The sequence below is a fragment of the Salvelinus fontinalis genome, chromosome 11 (genome assembly GCF_029448725.1).
Source record: "Salvelinus fontinalis isolate EN_2023a chromosome 11, ASM2944872v1, whole genome shotgun sequence".
Taxonomy (NCBI): Eukaryota; Metazoa; Chordata; class Actinopteri; order Salmoniformes; family Salmonidae; genus Salvelinus; species Salvelinus fontinalis.
The window spans coordinates 52,907,891-52,932,920 of record NC_074675.1 but is presented as its reverse complement, the minus strand read 5'-3'; the positions used below and the strand labels follow the sequence as shown (position 1 = coordinate 52,932,920).

General features: G+C 42.0%; 25 non-coding genes across 25 annotated transcripts; all 25 read right to left on the bottom strand.

Annotated features, from left to right (window-relative positions):
- Positions 1-479: 479 nt before the first annotated feature.
- On the bottom strand, positions 480-552 carry trnar-ucu (transfer RNA arginine (anticodon UCU)). The gene has a single exon. It is a non-coding gene; the product is annotated as a tRNA-Arg (tRNA).
- A 284-nt stretch (positions 553-836) lies between these two features.
- On the bottom strand, positions 837-909 carry trnar-ucu (transfer RNA arginine (anticodon UCU)). The gene has a single exon. It is a non-coding gene; the product is annotated as a tRNA-Arg (tRNA).
- A 911-nt stretch (positions 910-1,820) lies between these two features.
- Positions 1,821-1,893, bottom strand: trnar-ucu (transfer RNA arginine (anticodon UCU)). Its single transcript has one exon. It is a non-coding gene; the product is annotated as a tRNA-Arg (tRNA).
- Positions 1,894-2,448: 555 nt separating this feature from the next.
- trnar-ucu (transfer RNA arginine (anticodon UCU)) lies at positions 2,449-2,521 on the bottom strand. Its single transcript has one exon. It is a non-coding gene; the product is annotated as a tRNA-Arg (tRNA).
- A 284-nt stretch (positions 2,522-2,805) lies between these two features.
- trnar-ucu (transfer RNA arginine (anticodon UCU)) lies at positions 2,806-2,879 on the bottom strand. The gene has a single exon. It is a non-coding gene; the product is annotated as a tRNA-Arg (tRNA).
- Positions 2,880-3,793: 914 nt separating this feature from the next.
- On the bottom strand, positions 3,794-3,866 carry trnar-ucu (transfer RNA arginine (anticodon UCU)). Its single transcript has one exon. It is a non-coding gene; the product is annotated as a tRNA-Arg (tRNA).
- Positions 3,867-4,776: 910 nt separating this feature from the next.
- trnar-ucu (transfer RNA arginine (anticodon UCU)) lies at positions 4,777-4,849 on the bottom strand. Its single transcript has one exon. It is a non-coding gene; the product is annotated as a tRNA-Arg (tRNA).
- A 911-nt stretch (positions 4,850-5,760) lies between these two features.
- On the bottom strand, positions 5,761-5,833 carry trnar-ucu (transfer RNA arginine (anticodon UCU)). The gene has a single exon. It is a non-coding gene; the product is annotated as a tRNA-Arg (tRNA).
- Positions 5,834-5,965: 132 nt separating this feature from the next.
- Positions 5,966-6,038, bottom strand: trnar-ucu (transfer RNA arginine (anticodon UCU)). Its single transcript has one exon. It is a non-coding gene; the product is annotated as a tRNA-Arg (tRNA).
- A 283-nt stretch (positions 6,039-6,321) lies between these two features.
- On the bottom strand, positions 6,322-6,394 carry trnar-ucu (transfer RNA arginine (anticodon UCU)). Its single transcript has one exon. It is a non-coding gene; the product is annotated as a tRNA-Arg (tRNA).
- A 554-nt stretch (positions 6,395-6,948) lies between these two features.
- Positions 6,949-7,021, bottom strand: trnar-ucu (transfer RNA arginine (anticodon UCU)). The gene has a single exon. It is a non-coding gene; the product is annotated as a tRNA-Arg (tRNA).
- Positions 7,022-7,306: 285 nt separating this feature from the next.
- On the bottom strand, positions 7,307-7,379 carry trnar-ucu (transfer RNA arginine (anticodon UCU)). The gene has a single exon. It is a non-coding gene; the product is annotated as a tRNA-Arg (tRNA).
- Positions 7,380-7,933: 554 nt separating this feature from the next.
- trnar-ucu (transfer RNA arginine (anticodon UCU)) lies at positions 7,934-8,006 on the bottom strand. Its single transcript has one exon. It is a non-coding gene; the product is annotated as a tRNA-Arg (tRNA).
- Positions 8,007-8,289: 283 nt separating this feature from the next.
- trnar-ucu (transfer RNA arginine (anticodon UCU)) lies at positions 8,290-8,362 on the bottom strand. The gene has a single exon. It is a non-coding gene; the product is annotated as a tRNA-Arg (tRNA).
- Positions 8,363-8,916: 554 nt separating this feature from the next.
- Positions 8,917-8,989, bottom strand: trnar-ucu (transfer RNA arginine (anticodon UCU)). Its single transcript has one exon. It is a non-coding gene; the product is annotated as a tRNA-Arg (tRNA).
- A 285-nt stretch (positions 8,990-9,274) lies between these two features.
- trnar-ucu (transfer RNA arginine (anticodon UCU)) lies at positions 9,275-9,347 on the bottom strand. The gene has a single exon. It is a non-coding gene; the product is annotated as a tRNA-Arg (tRNA).
- A 553-nt stretch (positions 9,348-9,900) lies between these two features.
- On the bottom strand, positions 9,901-9,973 carry trnar-ucu (transfer RNA arginine (anticodon UCU)). Its single transcript has one exon. It is a non-coding gene; the product is annotated as a tRNA-Arg (tRNA).
- A 283-nt stretch (positions 9,974-10,256) lies between these two features.
- trnar-ucu (transfer RNA arginine (anticodon UCU)) lies at positions 10,257-10,329 on the bottom strand. The gene has a single exon. It is a non-coding gene; the product is annotated as a tRNA-Arg (tRNA).
- A 912-nt stretch (positions 10,330-11,241) lies between these two features.
- Positions 11,242-11,314, bottom strand: trnar-ucu (transfer RNA arginine (anticodon UCU)). The gene has a single exon. It is a non-coding gene; the product is annotated as a tRNA-Arg (tRNA).
- Positions 11,315-14,913: 3,599 nt separating this feature from the next.
- trnar-ucu (transfer RNA arginine (anticodon UCU)) lies at positions 14,914-14,986 on the bottom strand. The gene has a single exon. It is a non-coding gene; the product is annotated as a tRNA-Arg (tRNA).
- Positions 14,987-15,271: 285 nt separating this feature from the next.
- On the bottom strand, positions 15,272-15,344 carry trnag-ucc (transfer RNA glycine (anticodon UCC)). Its single transcript has one exon. It is a non-coding gene; the product is annotated as a tRNA-Gly (tRNA).
- A 554-nt stretch (positions 15,345-15,898) lies between these two features.
- trnar-ucu (transfer RNA arginine (anticodon UCU)) lies at positions 15,899-15,971 on the bottom strand. The gene has a single exon. It is a non-coding gene; the product is annotated as a tRNA-Arg (tRNA).
- Positions 15,972-17,235: 1,264 nt separating this feature from the next.
- trnar-ucu (transfer RNA arginine (anticodon UCU)) lies at positions 17,236-17,308 on the bottom strand. Its single transcript has one exon. It is a non-coding gene; the product is annotated as a tRNA-Arg (tRNA).
- Positions 17,309-18,848: 1,540 nt separating this feature from the next.
- On the bottom strand, positions 18,849-18,921 carry trnar-ucu (transfer RNA arginine (anticodon UCU)). Its single transcript has one exon. It is a non-coding gene; the product is annotated as a tRNA-Arg (tRNA).
- A 279-nt stretch (positions 18,922-19,200) lies between these two features.
- Positions 19,201-19,273, bottom strand: trnar-ucu (transfer RNA arginine (anticodon UCU)). Its single transcript has one exon. It is a non-coding gene; the product is annotated as a tRNA-Arg (tRNA).
- Between the last annotated feature and the right edge of the window lie 5,757 nt (positions 19,274-25,030).

Below are 25,030 nucleotides of genomic sequence, written 5' to 3'. Positions count from 1 at the left end.
CGCTGCGCCTCTGTAATCAGTATGACCTCTACAAACTGAAAGAAGCAGTCAAAAAAAGAATCACAGAGGGCACTGAGACATGCCCATGAAATTTTGCTTTTTATATTTGTGTTTGCACTTCATTGCTGAAAACAAACTGGACAGCAGAGGATGGTTTCGATCCATAAATCACTGGGTTAACTGCCCAGGATACTTCCACTTCATCACTCCGCTTTCAGGCACCCCCAAAAAATACTTGAACTCACAATACATGGATTAGGAGGCCAGTGCCTCTGTAATCAGCATGACCTGTACGAACTGATAGAAGCAGTTAAAAAATAGAATCACAGAGGGCACAGAGACATGCACATGAAATTATACTTTTTTTACCGTGTTTGCACTTCATTTTTAAAAATAGAGTAGGATGTCTTCGATGTGGCACTGTGTGATCATCGTGACCTATAAAAGCAGCGTCAATTCTATCCCAAACTGCCTTCATCCACCCCAGATGGGACTCGAACCCAAAATCCCTGGCTTAGAAGGCCAGTGCCTTATCCATTAGGCCACTGGGGTACTCTTTAAAAAAAACTAGATAGCAGAGAGTGGTTTCGATCTATCAACCTCTGGGTTACGGGGCCATCACGCTTCCGCTGCGCCTCTGTAATCAGTATGACCTATACAAACTGAAAGAAGCAGTCAAAAAAAGAATCTCAGAGGGCACAGAGACATTCCCATGAAATTATACTTTTTTTTACTCTGGTTGCACTTCATTTCTAAAAATAGAATAGGATAGCTTCAATGTATCAACCTCTGTGTTAACTGCTCAGGCCACTTTTCAATTCCAAATTGCCTTCATCCACCCCAGATGGGACTCGAACACACAATCCCTGGCTTAGAAGGCCAGTGCCTTATCCATTAGGCCACTGGGGTACTTGATAATTAAATCTAGATAGCAAAGAGTGGTTTCGATCTATCAACCTCTGGGTTACGGGGCCATCACGCTTCCGCTGCGCCTCTGTATCAGTATGACCTCTACAAACTGAAAGAAGCAGTCAAAAAAAGAATCACAGAGGGCACTGAGACATGCCCATGAAATTTTGCTTTTTATATTTGTGTTTGCACTTCATTGCTGAAAACAAACTGGACAGCAGAGGATGGTTTCGATCCATAAATCACTGGGTTAACTGCCCAGGATACTTCCACTTCATCAATCCGCTTTCAGGCACCCCCAAAAAATACTTGAACTCACAATACATGGATTAGGAGGCCAGTGCCTCTGTAATCAGCATGACCTGTACGAACTGATAGAAGCAGTTAAAAAATAGAATCACAGAGGGCACAGAGACATGCACATGAAATTATACATTTTTTTACCGTGTTTGCACTTCATTTTTAAAAATAGAGTAGGATGTCTTCGATGTGGCACTGTGTGATCATCGTGACCTATAAAAGCTGCGTCAATTCTATCCCAAACTGCCTTCATCCACCCCAGATGGGACTCTAACCCAAAATCCCTGGCTTAGAAGGCCAGTGCCTTATCCATTAGGCCACTGGGGTACTCTTTAAAAAATACTAGATAGCAGAGAGTGGTTTCGATCTATCAACCTCTGGGTTACGGGGCCATCACGCTTCCGCTGCGCCTCTGTAATCAGTATGACCTATACAAACTGAAAGAAGCAGTCAAAAAAAGAATCTCAGAGGGCACAGAGACATTCCCATGAAATTATACTTTTTTTTACTCTGGTTGCACTTCATTTCTAAAAATAGAATAGGATAGCTTCAATGTATCAACCTCTGTGTTAACTGCTCAGGCCACTTTTCTATTCCAAATTGCCTTCATCCACCCCAGATGGGACTCGAACCCACAATCCCTGGCTTAGAAGGCCAGTGCCTTATCCATTAGGCCACTGGGGTACTTGATAATTAAATCTAGATAGCAAAGAGTGGTTTCGATCTATCAACCTCTGGGTTACGGGGCCATCACGCTTCCGCTGCGCCTCTGTAATCAGTATGACCTCTACAAACTGAAAGAAGCAGTCAAAAAAAGAATCACAGAGGGCACTGAGACATGCCCATGAAATTTTGCTTTTTATATTTGTGTTTGCACTTCATTGCTGAAAACAAACTGGACAGCAGAGGATGGTTTCGATCCATAAATCACTGGGTTAACTGCCCAGGATACTTCCACTTCATCACTCCGCTTTCAGGCACCCCCAAAAAATACTTGAACTCACAATACATGGATTAGGAGGCCAGTGCCTCTGTAATCAGCATGACCTGTACGAACTGATAGAAGCAGTTAAAAAATAGAATCACAGAGGGCACAGAGACATGCACATGAAATTATACATTTTTTTACCGTGTTTGCACTTCATTTTTAAAAATAGAGTAGGATGTCTTCGATGTGGCACTGTGTGATCATCGTGACCTATAAAAGCTGCGTCAATTCTATCCCAAACTGCCTTCATCCACCCCAGATGGGACTCGAACCCAAAATCCCTGGCTTAGAAGGCCAGTGCCTTATCCATTAGGCCACTGGGGTACTCTTTAAAAAATACTAGATAGCAGAGAGTGGTTTCGATCTATCAACCTCTGGGTTACGGGGCCATCACGCTTCCGCTGCGCCTCTGTAATCAGTATGACCTATACAAACTGAAAGAAGCAGTCAAAAAAAGAATCTCAGAGGGCACAGAGACATTCCCATGAAATTATACTTTTTTTTACTCTGGTTGCACTTCATTTCTAAAAATAAAATAGGAAAGCTTCAATGTATCAACCTCTGTGTTAAATGCTCAGGCCACTTTTCTATTCCAAATTGCCTTCATCCACCCCAGAACGGGACTCGAACCCACAATCTCTGGCTTAGAAGGCCAGTGCCTTATCCATTAGGCCACTGGGGTACTTGATAATTAAATCTAGATAGCAAAGAGTGGTTTCGATCTATCAACCTCTGGGTTAAGGGGCCATCACGCTTCCGCTGCGCCTCTGTAATCAGTATGACCTCTACAAACTGAAAGAAGCAGTCAAAAAAAGAATCACAGAGGGCACTGAGACATGCCCATGAAATTTTGCTTTTTATATTTGTGTTTGCACTTCATTGCTGAAAACAAACTGGACAGCAGAGGATGGTTTCGATCCATAAATCACTGGGTTAACTGCCCAGGATACTTCCACTTCATCACTCCGCTTTCAGGCACCCCCAAAAAATACTTGAACTCACAATACATGGATTAGGAGGCCAGTGCCTCTGTAATCAGCATGACCTGTACGAACTGATAGAAGCAGTTAAAAAATAGAATCACAGAGGGCACAGAGACATGCACATGAAATTATACTTTTTTTACCGTGTTTGCACTTCATTTTTAAAAATAGAGTAGGATGTCTTCGATGTGGCACTGTGTGATCATTGTGACCTATAAAAGCTGCGTCAATTCTATCCCAAACTGCCTTCATCCACCCCAGATGGGACTCGAACCCAAAATCCCTGGCTTAGATGGCCAGTGCCTTATCCATTTGGCCACTGGGGTACTCTTTAAAAAAAAAACTAGATAGCAGAGAGTGGTTTCGATCTATCAACCTCTGGGTTACGGGGCCATCACGCTTCCGCTGCGCCTCTGTAATCAGTATGACCTATACAAACTGAAAGAAGCAGTCAAAAAAAGAATCTCAGAGGGCACAGAGACATTCCCATGAAATTATACTTTTTTTTTACTCTGGTTGCACTTCATTTCTAAAAATAGAATAGGAAAGCTTCAATGTATCAACCTCTGTGTTAAATGCTCAGGCCACTTTTCTATTCCAAATTGCCTTCATCCACCCCAGATGGGACTCGAACCCACAATCCCTGGCTTAGAAGGCCAGTGCTTTATCCATTAGGCCACTGGGGTACTTGATAATTTAATCTAGATAGCAAAGAGTGGTTTCGATCTATCAACCTCTGGGTTACGGGGCCATCACGCTTCCGCTGCGCCTCTGTAATCAGTATGACCTCTACAAACTGAAAGAAGCAGTCAAAAAAAGAATCACAGAGGGCACTGAGACATGCCCATGAAATTTTGCTTTTTATATTTGTGTTTGCACTTCATTGCTGAAAACAAACTGGACAGCAGAGGATGGTTTTGATCCATAAATCACTGGGTTAACTGCCCAGGATACTTCCACTTCATCACTCCGCTTTCAGGCACCCCCAAAAAATACTTGAACTCACAATACATGGATTAGGAGGCCAGTGCCTCTGTAATCAGCATGACCTGTACGAACTGATAGAAGCAGTTAAAAAATAGAATCACAGAGGGCACAGAGACATGCACATGAAATTATACTTTTTTTACCGTGTTTGCACTTCATTTTTAAAAATAGAGTAGGATGTCTTCGATGTGGCACTGTGTGATCATCGTGACCTATAAAAGCTGCGTCAATTCTATCCCAAACTGCCTTCATCCCCCCCAGATTGGACTCGAACCCAATATCCCTGGCTTAGAAGGCCAGTGCCTTATCCATTAGCCACTGGGGTACTCTTTAAAAAAAACTAGATAGCAGAGAGTGGTTTCGATCTATCAACCTCTGGGTTACGGGGCCATCACGCTTCCGCTGCGCCTCTGTAATCAGTATGACCTATACAAACTGAAAGAAGCAGTCAAAAAAAGAATCTCAGAGGGCACAGAGACATTCCCATGAAATTATACTTTTTTTTACTCTGGTTGCACTTCATTTCTAAAAATAGAATAGGATAGCTTCAATGTATCAACCTCTGTGTTAAATGCTCAGGCCACTATTCTATTCCAAATTGCCTTCATCCACCCCAGATGGGACTCGAACCCACAATCCCTGGCTTAGAAGGCCAGTGCATTATCCATTAGGCCACTGGGGTACTTGATAATTAAACCTAGATAGCAAAGAGTGGTTTCGATCTATCAACCTCTGGGTTACGGGGCCATCACGCTTCCGCTGCGCCTCTGTAATCAGTATGACCTCTACAAACTGAAAGAAGCAGTCAAAAAAAGAATCACAGAGGGCACTGAGACATGCCCATGAAATTTTGCTTTTTATATTTGTGTTTGCACTTCATTGCTGAAAACAAACTGGACAGCAGAGGATGGTTTCGATCCATAAATCACTGGGTTAACTGCCCAGGATACTTCCACTTCATCACTCCGCTTTCAGGCACCCCCAAAAAATACTTGAACTCACAATACATGGATTAGGAGGCCAGTGCCTCTGTAATCAGCATGACCTGTACGAACTGATAGAAGCAGTTAAAAAATAGAATCACAGAGTGCACAGAGACATGCACATGAAATTATACTTTTTTTACCGTGTTTGCACTTCATTTTTAAAAATAGAGTAGGATGTCTTCGATGTGGCACTGTGTGATCATTGTGACCTATAAAAGCTGCGTCAATTCTATCCCAAACTGCCTTCATCCACCCCAGATGGGACTCGAACTCAAAATCCCTGGCTTAGAAGGCCAGTGCCTTATCCATTAGGCCACTGGGGTACTCTTTAAAAAAAACTAGATAGCAGAGAGTGGTTTCGATCTATCAACCTCTGGGTTACGGGGCCATCACGCTTCCGCTGCGCCTCTGTAATCAGTATGACCTATACAAACTGAAAGAAGCAGTCAAAAAAAGAATCTCAGAGGGCACAGAGACATTCCCATGAAATTTTACTTTTTTTTACTCTGGTTGCACTTCATTTCTAAAAATAGAATAGGATAGCTTCAATGTATCAACCTCTGTGTTAAATGCTCAGGCCACTTTTCTATTCCAAATTCCCTTCATCCACCCCAGATGGGACTCGAACCCTCAATCCCTGGCTTAGAAGGCCAGTGCCTTATCCATTAGGCCACTGGGGTACTTGATAATTAAACCTAGATAGCAAAGAGTGGTTTCGATCTATCAACCTCTGGGTTACGGGGCCATCACGCTTCCGCTGCGCCTCTGTACCTATAAAAGCTGCTTCAATTCTATCCCAAACGGCCTTCATCCACCCCAGATGGGACTTGAACCCACAATCCCTGGCTTAGAAGGCCAGTGCCTTATCCATTAGGCCACTGGGGTACTCTATAAAAATACTAGATAGCAGAGAGTGGTTTCGATCTATCAACCTCTGGGTTACGGGGCCATCACGCTTCCGCTGCGCCTCTGTAATCAGTATGACCTATACAAACTGAAAGAAGCAGTCAAAAAAAGAATCTCAGAGGGCACAGAGACATTCCCATGAAATTCTACTTTTTTTTACTCTGGTTGCACTTCATTTCTAAAAATAGAATAGGATAGCTTCAATGTATCAACCTCTGTGTTAAATTCTCAGGCCACTTTTCTATTCCAAATTGCCTTCATCCACCCCAGATGGGACTCGAACCCACAATCCCTGGCTTAGAAGGCCAGTGCCTTATCCATTAGGCCACTGGGGTACTTGATAATTAAACCTAGATAGCAAAGAGTGGTTTCGATCTATCAACCTCTGGGTTACGGGGCCATCACGCTTCCGCTGCGCCTCTGTAATCAGTATGACCTCTACAAACTGAAAGAAGCAGTCAAAAAAAGAATCACAGAGGGCACTGAGACATGCCCATGAAATTTTGCTTTTTATATTTGTGTTTGCACTTCATTGCTGAAAACAAACTGGACAGCAGAGGATGGTTTCGATCCATAAATCACTGGGTTAACTGCCCAGGATACTTCCACTTCATCACTCCGCTTTCAGGCACCCCCAAAAAATACTTGAACTCACAATACATGGATTAGGAGGCCAGTGCCTCTGTAATCAGCATGACCTGTACGAACTGATAGAAGCAGTTAAAAAATAGAATCACAGAGGGCACAGAGACATGCACATGAAATTATACTTTTTTTACCGTGTTTGCACTTCATTTTTAAAAATAGAGTAGGATGTCTTCGATGTGGCACTGTGTGATCATCGTGACCTATAAAAGCTGCGTCAATTCTATCCCAAACTGCCTTCATCCACCCCAGATGGGACTCGAACCCAAAATCCCTGGCTTAGAAGGCCAGTGCCTTATCCATTAGGCCACTGGGGTACTCTTTAAAAAAAAACTAGATAGCAGAGAGTGGTTTCGATCTATCTACCTCTGGGTTACGGGGCCATCACGCTTCCGCTGCGCCTCTGTAATCAGTATGACCTATACAAACTGAAAGAAGCAGTCAAAAAAAGAATCTCAGAGGGCACAGAGACATTCCCATGAAATTATACTTTTTTTTACTCTGGTTGCACTTCATTTCTAAAAATAGAATAGGATAGCTTCAATGTATCAACCTCTGTGTTAAATGCTCAGGCCACTTTTCTATTCCAAATTGCCTTCATCCACCCCAGATGGGACTCGAACCCACAATCCCTGGCTTAGAAGGCCAGTGCCTTATCCATTAGGCCACTGGGGTACTTGATAATTAAACCTAGATAGCAAAGAGTGGTTTCGATCTATCAACCTCTGGGTTACGGGGCCATCACGCTTCCGCTGCGCCTCTGTAATCAGTATGACCTCTACAAACTGAAAGAAGCAGTCAAAAAAAGAATCACAGAGGGCACTGAGACATGCCCATGAAATTTTGCTTTTTATATTTGTGTTTGCACTTCATTGCTGAAAACAAACTGGACAGCAGAGGATGGTTTCGATCCATAAATAACTGGGTTAACTGCCCAGGATACTTCCACTTCATCACTTTGCTTTCAGGCACCCCCAAAAAATACTTGAACTCACAATACATGGATTAGGAGGCCAGTGCCTCTGTAATCAGCATGACCTGTACGAACTGATAGAAGCAGTTAAAAAATAGAATCACAGAGGGCACAGAGACATGCACATGAAATTATACTTTTTTTACCGTGTTTGCACTTCATTTTTAAAAATAGAGTAGGATGTCTTCGATGTGGCACTGTGTGATCATCGTGACCTATAAAAGCTGCGTCAATTCTATCCCAAACTGCCTTCATCCACCCCAGATGGGACTTGAACCCACAATCCCTGGCTTAGAAGGCCAGTGCCTTATCCATTAGGCCACTGGGGTACTCTATAAAAAAACTGGATAGCAGAGAGTGGTTTCGATCTATCAACCTCTGGGTTACGGGGCCATCACGCTTCCGCTGCGCCTCTGTAATCAGTATGACCTATACAAACTGAAAGAAGCAGTCAAAAAAAGAATCTCAGAGGGCACAGAGACATTCCCATGAAATTCTACTTTTTTTTACTCTGGTTGCACTTCATTTCTAAAAATAGAATAGGATAGCTTCAATGTATCAACCTCTGTGTTAAATTCTCAGGCCACTTTTCTATTCCAAATTGCCTTCATCCACCCCAGATGGGACTCGAACCCACAATCCCTGGCTTAGAAGGCCAGTGCCTTATCCATTAGGCCACTGGGGTACTTGATAATTAAACCTAGATAGCAAAGAGTGGTTTCGATCTATCAACCTCTGGGTTACGGGGCCATCACGCTTCCGCTGCGCCTCTGTAATCAGTATGACCTCTACAAACTGAAAGAAGCAGTCAAAAAAAGAATCACAGAGGGCACTGAGACATGCCCATGAAATTTTGCTTTTTATATTTGTGTTTGCACTTCATTGCTGAAAACAAACTGGACAGCAGAGGATGGTTTCGATCCATAAATCACTGGGTTAACTGCCCAGGATACTTCCACTTCATCACTCCGCTTTCAGGCACCCCCAAAAAATACTTGAACTCACAATACATGGATTAGGAGGCCAGTGCCTCTGTAATCAGCATGACCTGTACAAACTGATAGAAGCAGTTAAAAAATAGAATCACAGAGGGCACAGAGACATGCACATGAAATTATACTTTTTTTACCGTGTTTGCACTTCATTTTTAAAAATAGAGTAGGATGTCTTCGATGTGGCACTGTGTGATCATCGTAACCTATAAAAGCTGCGTCAATTCTATCCCAAACTGCCTTCATCCACCCCAGATGGGACTCGAACCCAAAATCCCTGGCTTAGAAGGCCAGTGCCTTATCCATTAGGCCACTGGGGTACTCTTTAAAAAAAAACTAGATAGCAGAGAGTGGTTTCGATCTATCTACCTCTGGGTTACGGGGCCATCACGCTTCCGCTGCGCCTCTGTAATCAGTATGACCTATACAAACTGAAAGAAGCAGTCAAAAAAAGAATCTCAGAGGGCACAGAGACATTCCCATGAAATTATACTTTTTTTTACTCTGGTTGCACTTCATTTCTAAAAATAGAATAGGATAGCTTCAATGTATCAACCTCTGTGTTAAATGCTCAGGCCACTTTTCTATCCCAAACTGCCTTCATCCACCCCAGATGGGACTCGAACCCAAAATCCCTGGCTTAGAAGGCCAGTGCCTTATCCATTAGGCCACTGGGGTACTTAATAATTAATTCTAGATAGCAGAGAGTGGTTTCGATCTATCAACCTCTGGGTTACGGGGCCATCACGCTTCCGCTGCGCCTCTGTAATCAGTATGACCTCTACAAACTGAAAGAAGCAGTCAAAAAAAGAATCACAGAGGGCACTGAGACATGCCCATGAACTTATGCTTTTAATATTTGTGTTTGCACTTCATTGCTGAAAACAAACTGGACAGCAGAGGATGGTTTCGATCCATAAATAACTGGGTTAACTGCCCAGGATACTTCCACTTCATCACTTTGCTTTCAGGCACCCCCAAAAAATACTTGAACTCACAATACATGGATTAGGAGGCCAGTGCCTCTGTAATCAGCATGACCTGTACGAACTGATAGAAGCAGTTAAAAAATAGAATCACAGAGGGCACAGAGACATGCACATGAAATTATACTTTTTTTACCGTGTTTGCACTTCATTTTAAAAATAGAGTAGGATGTCTTCGATGTGGCACTGTGTGATCATCGTGACCTATAAAAGCTGCTTCAATTCTATCCCAAACGGCCTTCATCCACCCCAGATGGGACTTGAACCCACAATCCCTGGCTTAGAAGGCCAGTGCCTTATCCATTAGGCCACTGGGGTACTCTATAAAAAAACTAGATAGCAGAGAGTGGTTTCGATCTATCAACCTCTGGGTTACGGGGCCATCACGCTTCCGCTGCGCCTCTGTAATCAGTATGACCTATACAAACTGAAAGAAGCAGTCAAAAAAAGAATCTCAGAGGGCACAGAGACATTCCCATGAAATTCTACTTTTTTTTACTCTGGTTGCACTTCATTTCTAAAAATAGAATAGGATAGCTTCAATGTATCAACCTCTGTGTTAAATTCTCAGGCCACTTTTCTATTCCAAATTGCCTTCATCCACCCCAGATGGGACTCGAACCCACAATCCCTGGCTTAGAAGGCCAGTGCCTTATCCATTAGGCCACTGGGGTACTTGATAATTAAACCTAGATAGCAAAGAGTGGTTTCGATCTATCAACCTCTGGGTTACGGGGCCATCACGCTTCCGCTGCGCCTCTGTAATCAGTATGACCTCTACAAACTGAAAGAAGCAGTCAAAAAAAGAATCACAGAGGGCACTGAGACATGCCCATGAAATTTTGCTTTTTATATTTGTGTTTGCACTTCATTGCTGAAAACAAACTGGACAGCAGAGGATGGTTTCGATCCATAAATCACTGGGTTAACTGCCCAGGATACTTCCACTTCATCACTCCGCTTTCAGGCACCCCCAAAAAATACTTGAACTCACAATACATGGATTAGGAGGCCAGTGCCTCTGTAATCAGCATGACCTGTACGAACTGATAGAAGCAGTTAAAACATAGAATCACAGAGGGCACAGAGACATGCACATGAAATTATACTTTTTTTACCGTGTTTGCACTTCATTTTTAAAAATAGAGTAGGATGTCTTCGATGTGGCACTGTGTGATCATCGTGACCTATAAAAGCTGCGTCAATTCTATCCCAAACTGCCTTCATCCACCCCAGATGGGACTCGAACCCAAAATCCCTGGCTTAGAAGGCCAGTGCCTTATCCATTAGACCACTGGGGTACTCTTTAAAAAAAAACTAGATAGCAGAGAGTGGTTTCGATCTATCTACCTCTGGGTTACGGGGCCATCACGCTTCCGCTGCGCCTCTGTAATCAGTATGACCTATACAAACTGAAAGAAGCAGTCAAAAAAAGAATCTCAGAGGGCACAGAGACATTCAGATGAAATTATACTTTTTTTTACTCTGGTTGCACTTCATTTCTAAAAATAGAATAGGATAGCTTCAATGTATCAACCTCTGTGTTAAATGCTCAGGCCACTTTTCTATCCTTAACTGCCTTCATCCACCCCAGATGGGACTCGAACCCAAAATCCCTGGCTTAGAAGGCCAGTGCCTTATCCATTAGGCCACTGGGGTACTTAATAATTAATTCTAGATAGCAGAGAGTGGTTTCGATCTATCAACCTCTGGGTTACGGGGCCATCACGCTTCCGCTGCGCCTCTGTAATCAGTATGACCTCTACAAACTGAAAGAAGCAGTCAAAAAAAGAATCACAGAGGGCACTGAGACATGCCCATGAACTTATGCTTTTAATATTTGTGTTTGCACTTCATTGCTGAAAACAAACTGGACAGCAGAGGATGGTTTCGATCCATAAATCACTGGGTTAACTGCCCAGCATGCTTCCACTTCATCACTCCGCTTTCAGGCACCCCCAAAAAATACTTGAACTCACAATACATGGATTAGGAGGCCAGTGCCTCTGTAATCAGCATGACCTGTACGAACTGATAGAAGCAGTTAAAAAATAGAATCACAGAGGGCACAGAGACATGCACATGAAATTATACTTTTTTTACCGTGTTTGCACTTCATTTTTAAAAATAGAGTAGGATGTCTTCGATGTGGCGCTGTGTGATCATCGTGACCTATAAAAGCTGCTTCAATTCTATCCCAAAAGGCCTTCATCCACCCCAGATGGAACTCGAACCCACAATCCCTGGCTTATAAGGCCAGTGCCTTATCCAATAGGCCACTGGGGTACTCTATAAAAAAACTAGATAGCAGAGAGTGGTTTCGATCTATCAACCTCTGGGTTACGGGGCCATCACGCTTCCGCTGCGCCTCTGTAATCAGTATGACCTATACAAACTGAAAGAAGCAGTCAAAAAAAGAATTTCAGAGGGCACAGTGACATTCCCATGAAATTATACTTTTTTTTTACTCTGGTTGCACTTCATTTCTAAAAAATAGAATAGGATTGCTTCAATGCATCAACCTCTGTGTTACATGCTCAGTCCACTTTTTCTATTCCAAATTGCCTTCATCCACCCCAGATGGGACTCGAACCCACAATACATGGATTAGAAGGCCACTGCCTTATCCATTATGCCACTGGGGTACTTGATAATTAATTCTAGATAGCAGAGAGTGGTTTCGATCTATCAACCTCTGGGTTACGGGGCCATCACGCTTCCGCTGCGCCTCTGTAATCAGTATGACCTATACAAACTGAAAGAAGCAGTCAAAAAAAGAATCTCAGAGGGCACAGAGACATTCCCATGAAATTATACTTTTTTTTACTCTGGTTGCACTTCATTTCTAAAAATAGAATAGGATAGCTTCAATGTATCAACTTCTGTGTTAAATGCTCAGGCCACTTTTCTATTCCAAATTGCCTTCATCCACCCCAGATGGGACTCGAACCCACAATCCCTGAGTTAGAAGGCCAGTGTCTTATCCATTAGGCCACTGGGGTACTTGATAATTAAATCTAGATAGCAGAGAGTGGTTTCGATCTATCAACCTCTGGGTTACGGGGCCATCACGCTTCCGCTGCGCCTCTGTAATCAGTATGACCTCTACAAACTGAAAGAAGCAGTCAAAAAAAGAATCACAGAGGGCACTGAGACATGCCCATGAAATGTTGCTTTTTATATTTGTGTTTGCACTTCATTGCTGAAAACAAACTGGACAGCAGAGGATGGTTTCGATCCATAAATCACTGGGTTAACTGCCCAGGATACTTCCACTTCATCACTTTGCTTTCAGGCACCCCCAAAAAATACTTGAACTCACAATACATGGATTAGGAGGCCAGTGCCTCTGTAATCAGCATGACCTGTACGAACTGATAGAAGCAGTTAAAAAATAGAATCACAGAGGGCACAGAGACATTCCCATGAAATTATACTTTTTTTACCGTGTTTGCACTTCATTTTTAAAAATAGAGTAGGATGTCTTCGATGTGGCACTGTGTGATCATCGTGACCTATAAAAGCTGCTTCAATTCTATCCCAAACGGCCTTCATCCACCCCAGATGGGACTCGAACCCACAATCCCAGGCTTAGAAGGCCAGTGCTTTATCCATTATGCCACTGGGGTACTTGATAAATAATTCTAGATAGCAGAGAGTGGTTTCGATCTATCAACCTCTGGGTTACGGGGCCATCACGCTTCCGCTGCGCCTCTGTAATCAGTATGACCTATACAAACTGAAAGAAGCAGTTAAAAAATAGAATCACAGAGGGCACAGAGACATTCCCATGAAATTATACTTTTTTTTTACTCTGGTTGCACTTCATTTCTAAAAAATAGAATAGGATTGCTTCAATGCATCAACCTCTGTGTTACATGCTCAGTCCACTTTTTCTATTCCAAATTGCCTTCATCCACCCCAGATGGGACTCGAACCCACAATACATGGATTAGAAGGCCACTGCCTTATCCATTATGCCACTGGGGTACTTGATAATTAATTCTAGATAGCAGAGAGTGGTTTCGATCTATCAACCTCTGGGTTACGGGGCCATCACGCTTCCGCTGCGCCTCTGTAATCAGTATGACCTATACAAACTGAAAGAAGCAGTCAAAAAAAGAATCTCAGAGGGCACAGAGACATTCCCATGAAATTATACTTTTTTTTACTCTGGTTGCACTTCATTTCTAAAAATAGAATAGGATAGCTTCAATGTATCAACTTCTGTGTTAAATGCTCAGGCCACTTTTCTATTCCAAATTGCCTTCATCCACCCCAGATGGGACTCGAACCCACAATCCCTGAGTTAGAAGGCCAGTGTCTTATCCATTAGGCCACTGGGGTACTTGATAATTAAATCTAGATAGCAGAGAGTGGTTTCGATCTATCAACCTCTGGGTTACGGGGCCATCACGCTTCCGCTGCGCCTCTGTAATCAGTATGACCTCTACAAACTGAAAGAAGCAGTCAAAAAAAGAATCACAGAGGGCACTGAGACATGCCCATGAAATGTTGCTTTTTATATTTGTGTTTGCACTTCATTGCTGAAAACAAACTGGACAGCAGAGGATGGTTTCGATCCATAAATCACTGGGTTAACTGCCCAGGATACTTCCACTTCATCACTTTGCTTTCAGGCACCCCCAAAAAATACTTGAACTCACAATACATGGATTAGGAGGCCAGTGCCTCTGTAATCAGCATGACCTGTACGAACTGATAGAAGCAGTTAAAAAATAGAATCACAGAGGGCACAGAGACATTCCCATGAAATTATACTTTTTTTACCGTGTTTGCACTTCATTTTTAAAAATAGAGTAGGATGTCTTCGATGTGGCACTGTGTGATCATCGTGACCTATAAAAGCTGCTTCAATTCTATCCCAAACGGCCTTCATCCACCCCAGATGGGACTCGAACCCACAATCCCAGGCTTAGAAGGCCAGTGCTTTATCCATTATGCCACTGGGGTACTTGATAAATAATTCTAGATAGCAGAGAGTGGTTTCGATCTATCAACCTCTGGGTTACGGGGCCATCACGCTTCCGCTGCGCCTCTGTAATCAGTATGACCTATACAAACTGAAAGAAGCAGTCAAAAAAAGAATCTCAGAGGGCACAGAGACATTCCCATGAAATTATACTTTTTTTTACTCTGGTTGCACTTCATTTCAAAAAATAGAATAGGATAGCTTCAATGTATCAACCTCTGTGTTAAATGCTCAGGCCACTTTTCTATTCCAAATTGCCTTCATCCACCCCAGATGGGACTCGTACCCACAATCCCTGGCTTAGAAGGCCAGTGCCTTATCCATTAGGCCACTGGGGTACTTGATAATTAAATCTAGATAGCAGAGAGTGGTTTCGATCTATCAACCTCTGGGTTACGGGGCCATCACGCTTCCGCTGCGCCTCTGTAATCAGTATGACCTCTACAAACTGAAAGAAGCAGTCAAAAAAAGAATCTCAGAGGGCACAGAGACATTCCCATGAAATTATACTTTTTTTTACTCTGGTTGCACTTCATTTCTAAAAATAGAATATGATTGCTTCGATGCATCAACCTCAGTTTTACATGCTCAGGCCACTTTTTCTATTCCAAATTGCATCCATCCACCGCAGATGGGACTCGAACCCACAATCCCTGGCTTGGAAGGCCAGTGCCTTATCCATTAGGCCACTGGGGTACTTAATAATTAATTCTAGATAGCAGAGAGTGGTTTCGATCTATCAACCTCTGGGTTACGGGGCCATCACGCTTCCGCTGCGCCTCTGTAATCAGTATGACCTCTACAAACTGAAAGAAGCAGTCAAAAAAAGAATCACAGAGGGCACTGGGACATGCCCATGAACTTATGCTTTTAATATTTGTGTTTGCACTTCATTGCTGAAAACAAACTGGACAGCAGAGGATGGTTTCGATCCATAAATCACTGGGTTAACTGCCCAGCATGCTTCCACTTCATCACTCCGCTTTCAGGCACCCCCAAAAAATACTTGAACTCACAATACATGGATTAGGAGGCCAGTGCCTCTGTAATCAGCATGACCTGTACGAACTGATTGAAGCAGTTAAAAAATAGAATCACAGAGGGCACAGAGACATGCACATGAAATTATACTTTTTTTACCGTGTTTGCACTTCATTTTTAAAAATAGAGTAGGATGTTTTCGATGTGGCACTGTGTGATCATCGTGACCTATAAAAGCTGCTTCAATTCTATCCCAAACTGGCTTCACACACCCCAGATGGGACTCGAACCCACAGTCCCTGGCTTAGAAGACCAGTGCCTTATCCATTAGACCACTGGGGTACTTCCTAAAAAAACTAGATAGCAGAGAGTGGTTTCGATCTATCAACCTCTGGGTTACAGGGCCATCAGGCTTCCGCTGCGCCTCTGTAATCAGTATGACCTCTACAAACTGAAAGAAGCAGTCAAAAAAAGAATCTCAGAGGGAACAGAGACATTCCCATGAAATTATACTTTTTTTTACCCTGGTTGCACTTCATTTCTAAAAATAGAATGGGTTAGCTTCGATGCATCAACCTCTGTGTTACATGCTCAGTTCTCTTTTTCTATTCCAAATTGCCTTCATCCACCCCAGATGGGACTCAAACCCACAATCCTTTGCTTAGGAGGCCAGTGCCTTATCCAGTAGGCCACTGTGCCACTTGCTGAAAACTGTCTAGATAGCAGAGAGTGGTTTCGATCTATTAACCTCTGGGTTACGGGGCCATCACGCTTCCGCTGCGCCTCTGTAATCAGTATGACCTATACAAACCGAAAGAAGCAGTCAAAAAAAGAATCACAGAGGGCACAGAGACATGCCCATGAAATTATGCTTTTAATATTTGTGTTTGCACTTCATTGCTGAAAACAAACTGGACAGCAGAGGATGGTTTCGATCCATAACTGACTGGGTTACCTGCCCAGCATACTTCCACTTCATCACTCCTCTTTCAGGCACACCAAAATAATACTTGAACTAACAATACATGGATTATGAGGCCAGTGCCTCTGTAATCAGCATGACCTGTACGAATTGATAGAAGCAGTTAAAAAATAGAATCACAGAGGGCACAGAGACATGCACATGAAATTATACTTTTTTATACCTGTTTGCACTTCACTTGTAAAAATACAGTAGGATGTCTTCGATGTGGCACTGTGTGATCATCGTGAACTATACAAGCAGCTTCGATTCTATCCCAAACTGCCTTCATTCACCCCAGATGGGCCTCAAACCCACAATCAATGGCTTAGAAGCCTAGTGCCTTATCCATTTGGCCACTGGGGTACTTGTAAAAAAAACTAGATAGCAGAGAGTGGTTTCGATCTATCAACCTCTGGGTTACGGGGCCATCGCGCTCCCGCTGCGCCTCTGTAATCAGTATGACCTTTACAAACTGAAAGAAGCAGTCAAAAAAAGAATCTCAGAGGGCACAGAGACATTCCCATGAAATTATACTTTTTTTTACTCTGGTTGCACTTCATTTCTAAAAATAGAATAGCTTCGATGCATCAACCTCTGTGTTACATGCTCAGGACACTTTTTCTATTCCAAATTGCCTTCATACACCCCAGATGGGTCTTGAACCCACAATCCCTGGCTTAGAAGGCCAGTGCCTTATCCATTAGGCCACTGGGGTACTTGATGAAAATATCTAGATAGCAGAGTGTAGTTTCGATCTATCAACCTCTGGGTTAAGGGGCCATCATGCTTCCGCGGCGCCTCTGTAATCAGTATGACCTCTACAAACTGAAAGAAGCAGTCAAAAAAAGAATCACAGAGGGCACTGAGACATGCCCATGAAATTTTGCTTTTTATATTTGTGTTTGCACTTCATTGCTGAAAACAAACTGGACAGCAGAGGATGGTTTCGATCCATAAATCACTGGGTTAACTAACCAGGATACTTCCACTTCATCACTCCGCTTTCAGGCACCCCAAAATAATACTTGAACTCACAATACATGGATTATGAGGCCAGTGCCTCTGTAATCAGCATGACCTGTACGAATTGATAGAAGCAGTTAAAAAATAGAATCACAGAGGGCACAGAGACATGCACATGAAATTATACTTTTTTATACCTGTTTGCACTTCAATTGTAAAAATACAGTAGGATATGTTCGATGTGGCACTGTGTGATCATCGTGACCTATACAAGCAGCTTCGATTCTATCCCAAACTGCCTTCATTCACCCCAGATGGGCCTCAAACCCACAATCAATGGCCTAGAAGCCCAGTGCCTTATCCATTTGGACACTGGGGTACTTGCTAAATAAAACTAGATAGCAGAGAGTGGTTTCGATCTATCAACCTCTGGGTTACGGGGCCATCACGCTTCCGCTGCGCCTCTGTAATCAGTATGACCTATACAAACTGAAAGAAGCAGTCAAAAAAAGAATCTCAGAGGGAACAGAGAAATTCCCATTAAATTATACTTTATTTTACCCTGGTTGCACTTGATTTCTAAAAATAGAATAGTTTAGCTTCGATGCATCAACCTCGGTGTTAAATGCTCAGGTCTCGTTTTCTATTCTAAATTTCCTTTATCCACCCCAGATGGGACTCGAACCCACAATCCCTGGCTTAGGAGGCCAGCGCCTTATCCAGTAGGCCACTGTGGCAATTGCTGAAAACTGTCTAGATAGCAGAGAGTGGTTTCGATCTATCAACCTCTGGGTTACGGGGCCATCACGCTTCCGCTGCGCCTCTGTAATCAGTATGACCTATACAATCTGAAAGAAGCAGTCAAAAAAAGAATCACAGAGGGCACTGAGACATGCCCATGAAATTATGCTTTTAATATTTGTGTTTGCACTTCATTGCTGAAAACAAACTGGACAGCAGAGGATGGTTTCGATCCATTAATCACTGGGTTAACTGCCCAGCATACTTCCACTTCATCACTCCGCTTTCAGGCACCCCCCAAAAATACTTGAACTCACAATACATGGATTAGGAGGCCAGTGCCTCTGTAATCAGCATGACCTGTACGAACTGATAGAAGCAGTTAAAAAATAGAATCACAGAGGGCACAGAGACATGCACATGAAATTATACTTTTTTTACCGTGTTTGCACTTCACTTGTAAAAATAGAGTAGGATATGTTCGATGTGGCACTGTGTGATCATCGTGACCTATACAAGTTGCTTCGATTCTATCCCAAACTGCCTTCATTCACCCCAGATGGGACTCGAACCCACAATCCCTGGCTTAGAAGGCCAGTGCCTTATCCATTAGGCCACTGGGGTACTTACTAAAAAAAACTAGAAAGCAGAGAGTGGTTTCGATCTATCAACCTCTGGGTTACAGGGCCATCACGCTTCCGCTGCGCCTCTGTAATCAGTATGACCAATACAAACTGAAATAAGCAGTCAAAAAAAGAATCTCAGAGGGAACAGAGACATTCCCATGAAATTATACTTTTTTTTACTCTGGTTGCACTTCATTTCTAAAAATAGAATAGCTTCAATGTATCAACCTCTGTGTTAAATGCTCAGGCCACTTTTCTATTCCAAATTGCCTTCATCCACCCCAGATGGGACTCAAACCCACAATCCCTGGCTTAGAAGGCCAGTGCCTTATCCATTAGGCCACTGGGGTACTTGATAATTAAACCTAGATAGCAAAGAGTGGTTTCGATCTATCAACCTCTGGGTTACGGGGCCATCACGCTTCCGCTGCGCCTCTGTAATCAGTATGACCTATACAAACTGAAAGAAGCAGTCAAAAAGAGAATCACAGAGGGAACAGAGATATTCCCATGAAATTATACTTTTTTTTACCCTGGTTGCACTTCATTTCTAAAAAATAGAATAGGATAGCATCAACCTCTGTGTTAAATGCTCAGTTCTCTTTATCTATTCCAAATTGCCTTCATGCACCCCAGATGGGACTCGAACCCACAATCCCTGGCTTAGGAGGCCAGTGCCTTATCCATTAGGCACTGGGACACTTGATGAAAACTATCTAGATAGCAGAGAGTGGTTTCGATCTATCGACCTCTGGGTTACGGGGCCATCACGCTTCCGCTGCGCCTCTGTAATCAGTATGACCTATACAAACTGAAAGAAGCAGTCAAAAAAAGAATCTCAGAGGGCACAGAGACATTCCCATGAAATTATACTTTTTTTTACTCTGGTTGCACTTCATTTCTAAAAATAGAATAGGATAGCTTCGATGCATCAACCTCTGTGTTACGTGATCAGGCCTCTTTTTCTACTCCAAATTGCCTTCATCCACCCCAGAGAAGTCAAACAAAGAATCATGGAGGGCACTGAGACATGCCCATGAAATTTTGCTTTTTATATTTGTGTTTGCACTTCATTGCTGAAAACAAACTGGACAGCAGAGGATGGTTTCGATCCATAAATCACTGGGTTAACTGCCCAGCATACTTCCACTTCAACACTCCGCTTTCAGGCACCCCAAAATAATACTTGAACTCACAATACATGGATTAGGAGGCCAGTTCCTCTACAATCAGTATAACCTATAAAAACTGACAAAAGAAGTCAAACAAAGAATCACAGAGGGCACTGAGACATGCCCATGAAATTATGCTTTTTATATTTGTGTTTGCACTTCATTGCTGAAAACAAACTGGACAGCAGAGGATGGTTTCAATCCATAAATCACTGGGTTAACTGCCCAGGATACTTCCACTTCATCACTCCGCTTTCAGGCACCCCCAAAAAATACTTGAACTCACAATACATGGATTAGTAGGCATATGTCTTAGGCCACTGTGGCACTGTGTGACCAGCACGACCTATACGAATTGATAGAAGCAGTTAACAACAAGTGTATCTTTAAATTAGTGTAAAATACTTGTATGTTTGAGGAATTTTAATTATGAGATTTCTGTTGTTTGAATTTGGCGCCCTGCACTTTCACTGGCTGTTGTCATATCGATCCCGTTAGCGGGATTTCAGCCGTAAGAAGTTTTAACCGACTGACCCCCGACACATAAACTATTGCAGCATAAATACTGGAGGCTGAGACAGGAGGGGTCGTGAGACACTGTGGCCCCTTCCGACGATTCCCCCGGACAGGGTCAACCAGGCAGGATATAACCCCACCCGCTTTGACCAAAGCACAGCCCCCACACCACTAAAGGGATATCTTCAAACCACCAACTTACTGCCCTGAGACAAGGCAGAGCACAGGCAGTTCGTCCCTCCAGTGCCTTTCCATTCACCTTCACACCCCTGGGCCAGACTACACTCAATCATAGGACCTACTGAAGAGATGAGTCTTCAATAAAGACTTAAAGGTTAAGACCAAGTCTGCATCTCTTACATGGATAGGCAGACCATTCCATAAAAATTGAGCTCTATAGGAGAAAGTCCTGCAACCAGACGTTTGCTTAAAAATTCTAGGGACAATAAGGAGGCCTGCGTCTTGTGACCATAGCGTACATGTTGGTATGTACTGCAGGACCAATTGGGAAAGATCGGTAGGAACAAGCCCATGTAATGCTTTGTAGGTTAGCAGTATAATCTTGAAATCAGCCCTTTCCTTAACAGGAAGCCAGTGTAGGGAGGCTAGCACTGGAGGAATATCATCACATTTTTTGGTTCTAGTCAAGATTCTAGCAGCCGTGTTTAGCCTGTCTAGGACCCCCCCCCCCCCCCACCCCCACTGAAAAGGCAGAGCCGCGAAATTCAAAAAAAATATTTTTTTTAAATATTTAACTTTCACACATTAAAGTCCAATACAGCTAATGAAAGACACAGATCTTGTGAATCCAGCCAACATGTCCGATTTTTAAAATGTTTTACAGAGAAGACACAATATGTAAAGATGTAAATCTATTAGCTAAACACATTAGTATAATCCACCATCTTTTCTTTGTCCACCAACACCAGTAGCTATCCCCAATTCGGCTAAACTAAGATATTGATAGCCACTAACCAAGAAAAAAAGCTCATCAGATGACAGTCTGATAACATATTTATGGTATAGGATAGGTTTTGTTAGAAAAATGTGCATATTTCAGGTAGATGTCATAGTTTACAATTGCACCCACCGTCACAAATGGACTAGAATAAATACAATGAGCAACGTGTTTACCTAACTACTAATCATCAAACATTTCGTAAAAATACACAGCATACACTAATCGAAAGACACAGATCCTGTGAATACAGACAATATTTCAGATTTTCTAAGTGTCTTACAGCGAAAACACAATAAATCGTTATATTAGCATAGCACATGTGCAAACATTACACCAGCATTGATTCTAGCCAAAGAGAGCGATAACGTAAACATCGCCAAAATATATAAATTTTTTCACTAACCTTCTCAGAATTCTTCCGATGACACTCCTGTAACATCACATTACAACATACATATACAGTTTGTTCGAAAATGTGCATATTTAGCCACCAAAATCATGGTTAGACAATGACAAAAGTTGCCCAGCTGGTCAGAAAATGTCCTGCGCCACATTAGACAGTGATCTAGTCGTATACATAAATACTCATAAACGTGACTAAAAAATATAGGGTGGACAGCGATTGATAGACAATTTAATTCTTAATACAATCGCTGATTTACATTTTTTTAATTATCCTTACTTTTCAATACAGTTTGCGCCAAGCGAAGCTACGTCAAACAAGATGGCGTCCTAAGCCATTAACATTTTTCGACAGAAACACGATTTATCATAATAAATTGTTCCTACTTTGAGCTGTTCTTCCATCAGAATCTTGGTCAAAGAATCCTTTCTTGGGTCTAATCGTCTTTTGGTCGAAAGCTGTCCTCTTGCCATGTAGAAATGCACATTGCGTTCGGCATGAACTGGAACAGTGCCCAGAGATTCACAGTGTCTCAGAAATAAATGTCCCAAAATCGCACTAAACGGGTATAAATTGCTATAAAACGGTTTAAATTAACTACCTTATGATGTTTTTAACTCCTATAACGAGTAGAAACATGACCGGAGAAATATTACTCCCTACACTAATGCTTGGAACAAGTGCGGGTCGGTGTCCTCCGCGCGCCTGACGCAGCTGGAAAAGAGTTCCTACCTACAGGTTTTTTTGATTTATAGTGGCTGTGATTGGGCAATCGACACCATTCAAATCGTCATCACGTAAAGGCATCCAGGGGAAGACGTAAGCAGTGTCTGTATGCTCATAGCAATAACAGTGGCCTTTTAACTGACTCCAGATCAGGGGCCAAAATGTGTGAAATCTGACTCCATGTCAGGGAAATTGCTGTAGAATGAGTTCTGTTCCACTCAGAGACAAAATTCCAACACCTATAGAAATTATAGACTGTTTTCTATCTAATAATAGTTATAATATGCATATTGTACGATCAAGAATTTAGTAGGAAGCCGTTTAAAAAATTACACGATTTACATAAATAGTGACAACAGCACCCCCTAGCCTCAACAGGTTAGCACAAAGTGAAGTTTATTTAGTGCTTTATCCGGGTAGCCGGAAAGTAGAGCATTGCAGTAGTTTAATCTAGAAGTGACAAAAGCATGGATACATTTTTCTGCATAATTTTTGGACAGAAGGTTTCAGATTTTTGAAGTGTTACGAAGATGGAAAAAAGCTGTCCTTGAAAAACAGTCTTGATATGTTTGTCAAAAGAGAGATCAGGGTCCAGAGTAACGCCGAGGTCCTTCACAGTTTTATTTGAGACGACTGTACAACCATCAAGATTAATTGTCAGATTCAACAGAAGATCTCTTTGTTTCCTGGGACCTAGAACAAGCATCTCTGTTTTGTCCGAGTTTAAAAGGAAAAACATTTCCTCCATCCACTTCCTTATGTCTGAAACACAGGCTTCCAGGGAGGGCAATTTTGGGGCTTCACCATGTTTCCGAAATGTACAGCTGTGTGTCGTCCGCATAGCATGGTTACTGACTTGGCAAAAGTTTATGTGAAAAACAATTATCTAATTTAGAAGGCTAAAATCACATTTCATTTTCTTACAAATAGTTACATATTTAATCATATATACGTTTTACAACATTTAGATGTGAATCTGATAACTGGAACTTATACGTTTGTACAGAGTACAGAGTTACAGTTATTTAGTTATACCGTCCTTAATGATATCACAAAACAATACACTTTTAACATGATTTATTGTTTGGATCCCCACCAACCATTCCAAATGTTTGGATTTGAAAACTAATGTTCCAATGTCCAATATTTTGATGATTGAAGTTTTGGCAAGAGTCTCTCTCTAAACACAAATCATTTTTTGACTTCTCCATACTGCAGTGCAAGAGAGAGAAAGTTTACTACCGATCGTTAAAGTCATAACCCCCCCACCCCCCCTTCCTCTCTGGTGGGAGAGAGGGTGTGCTCTCTTTGATCCTCACCCAGGAGGGAAAGTCATGACAGCACATTGAGGTATTTAAAACCATATTATAACATCCCACCATAATAATAGAGTCGTGTATTGTTTGTAAGCTCAATAAATTATTTTATATATTTTTGAAGAAGCATTTACCATCATTATTTGGACCGTATAGAATAATAAGCCAAATCTGTTTAGGATCCAATAGCATATTTAAAAGGATCCACCTTCCTTGTGGATCTGTTTGGACAGTCTGCACATTAGGATCTAATTATTGTTCATTAATATCATCACCCTTTTGTTCCCACACAACTTCATCTAAAGATGTAGAATGATTTTCCTGTAAACAATAAATATTCCTTCTCCTTTAATCAGGTACAATGCTGATCGTCTTTTTAAAATCTGCTAGGCCATTACAATTATAACTAGCTATACTTATTTCACCACTTACCATAATGAGATACAAGTTTCAATTATATTTACCATTATATACAGTAACAGTCAAAAGTTTGGACACACCTACTCATCCACGGTTTTTCTTTATTTTTACTATTTTCTACATTGTAGAATAATAGTGAAGACTGAAATAACACATATGGAATCATGTAATAACCAACAAAGTGTTAAAGAAATCAAAATATATTTGAGATGAGATTCTTCAAAATAGCCACCCTTTGTCTTGATGACAGCTTTGCACACTCTTGGCATTCTCTGAACCAGCTTCATTAGGTAGTCACCTGGAATGCATTTCAATGAACAGGTGTGCATTGTTAAAAGTTAATTTGTGGAATTTCTTTACTTCTTAATGCATTTGAGCCAATCAATTGTGTCGTGACACAGTAGGAGTGGTATACAGAAGATAGCCCTATTTAGTAAAAAAACAAGTCCATATTATGACAAGAACAGCAGAAATAAGCAAAGAGAAACGACACTCCATCATTACTTTAAGAATGTTTATTCAAGTGCAGTCGTAAAAATACAATCAATCAATCAATCAAGTTTATTTTATATAGCCCTTCGTACATCAGCTAA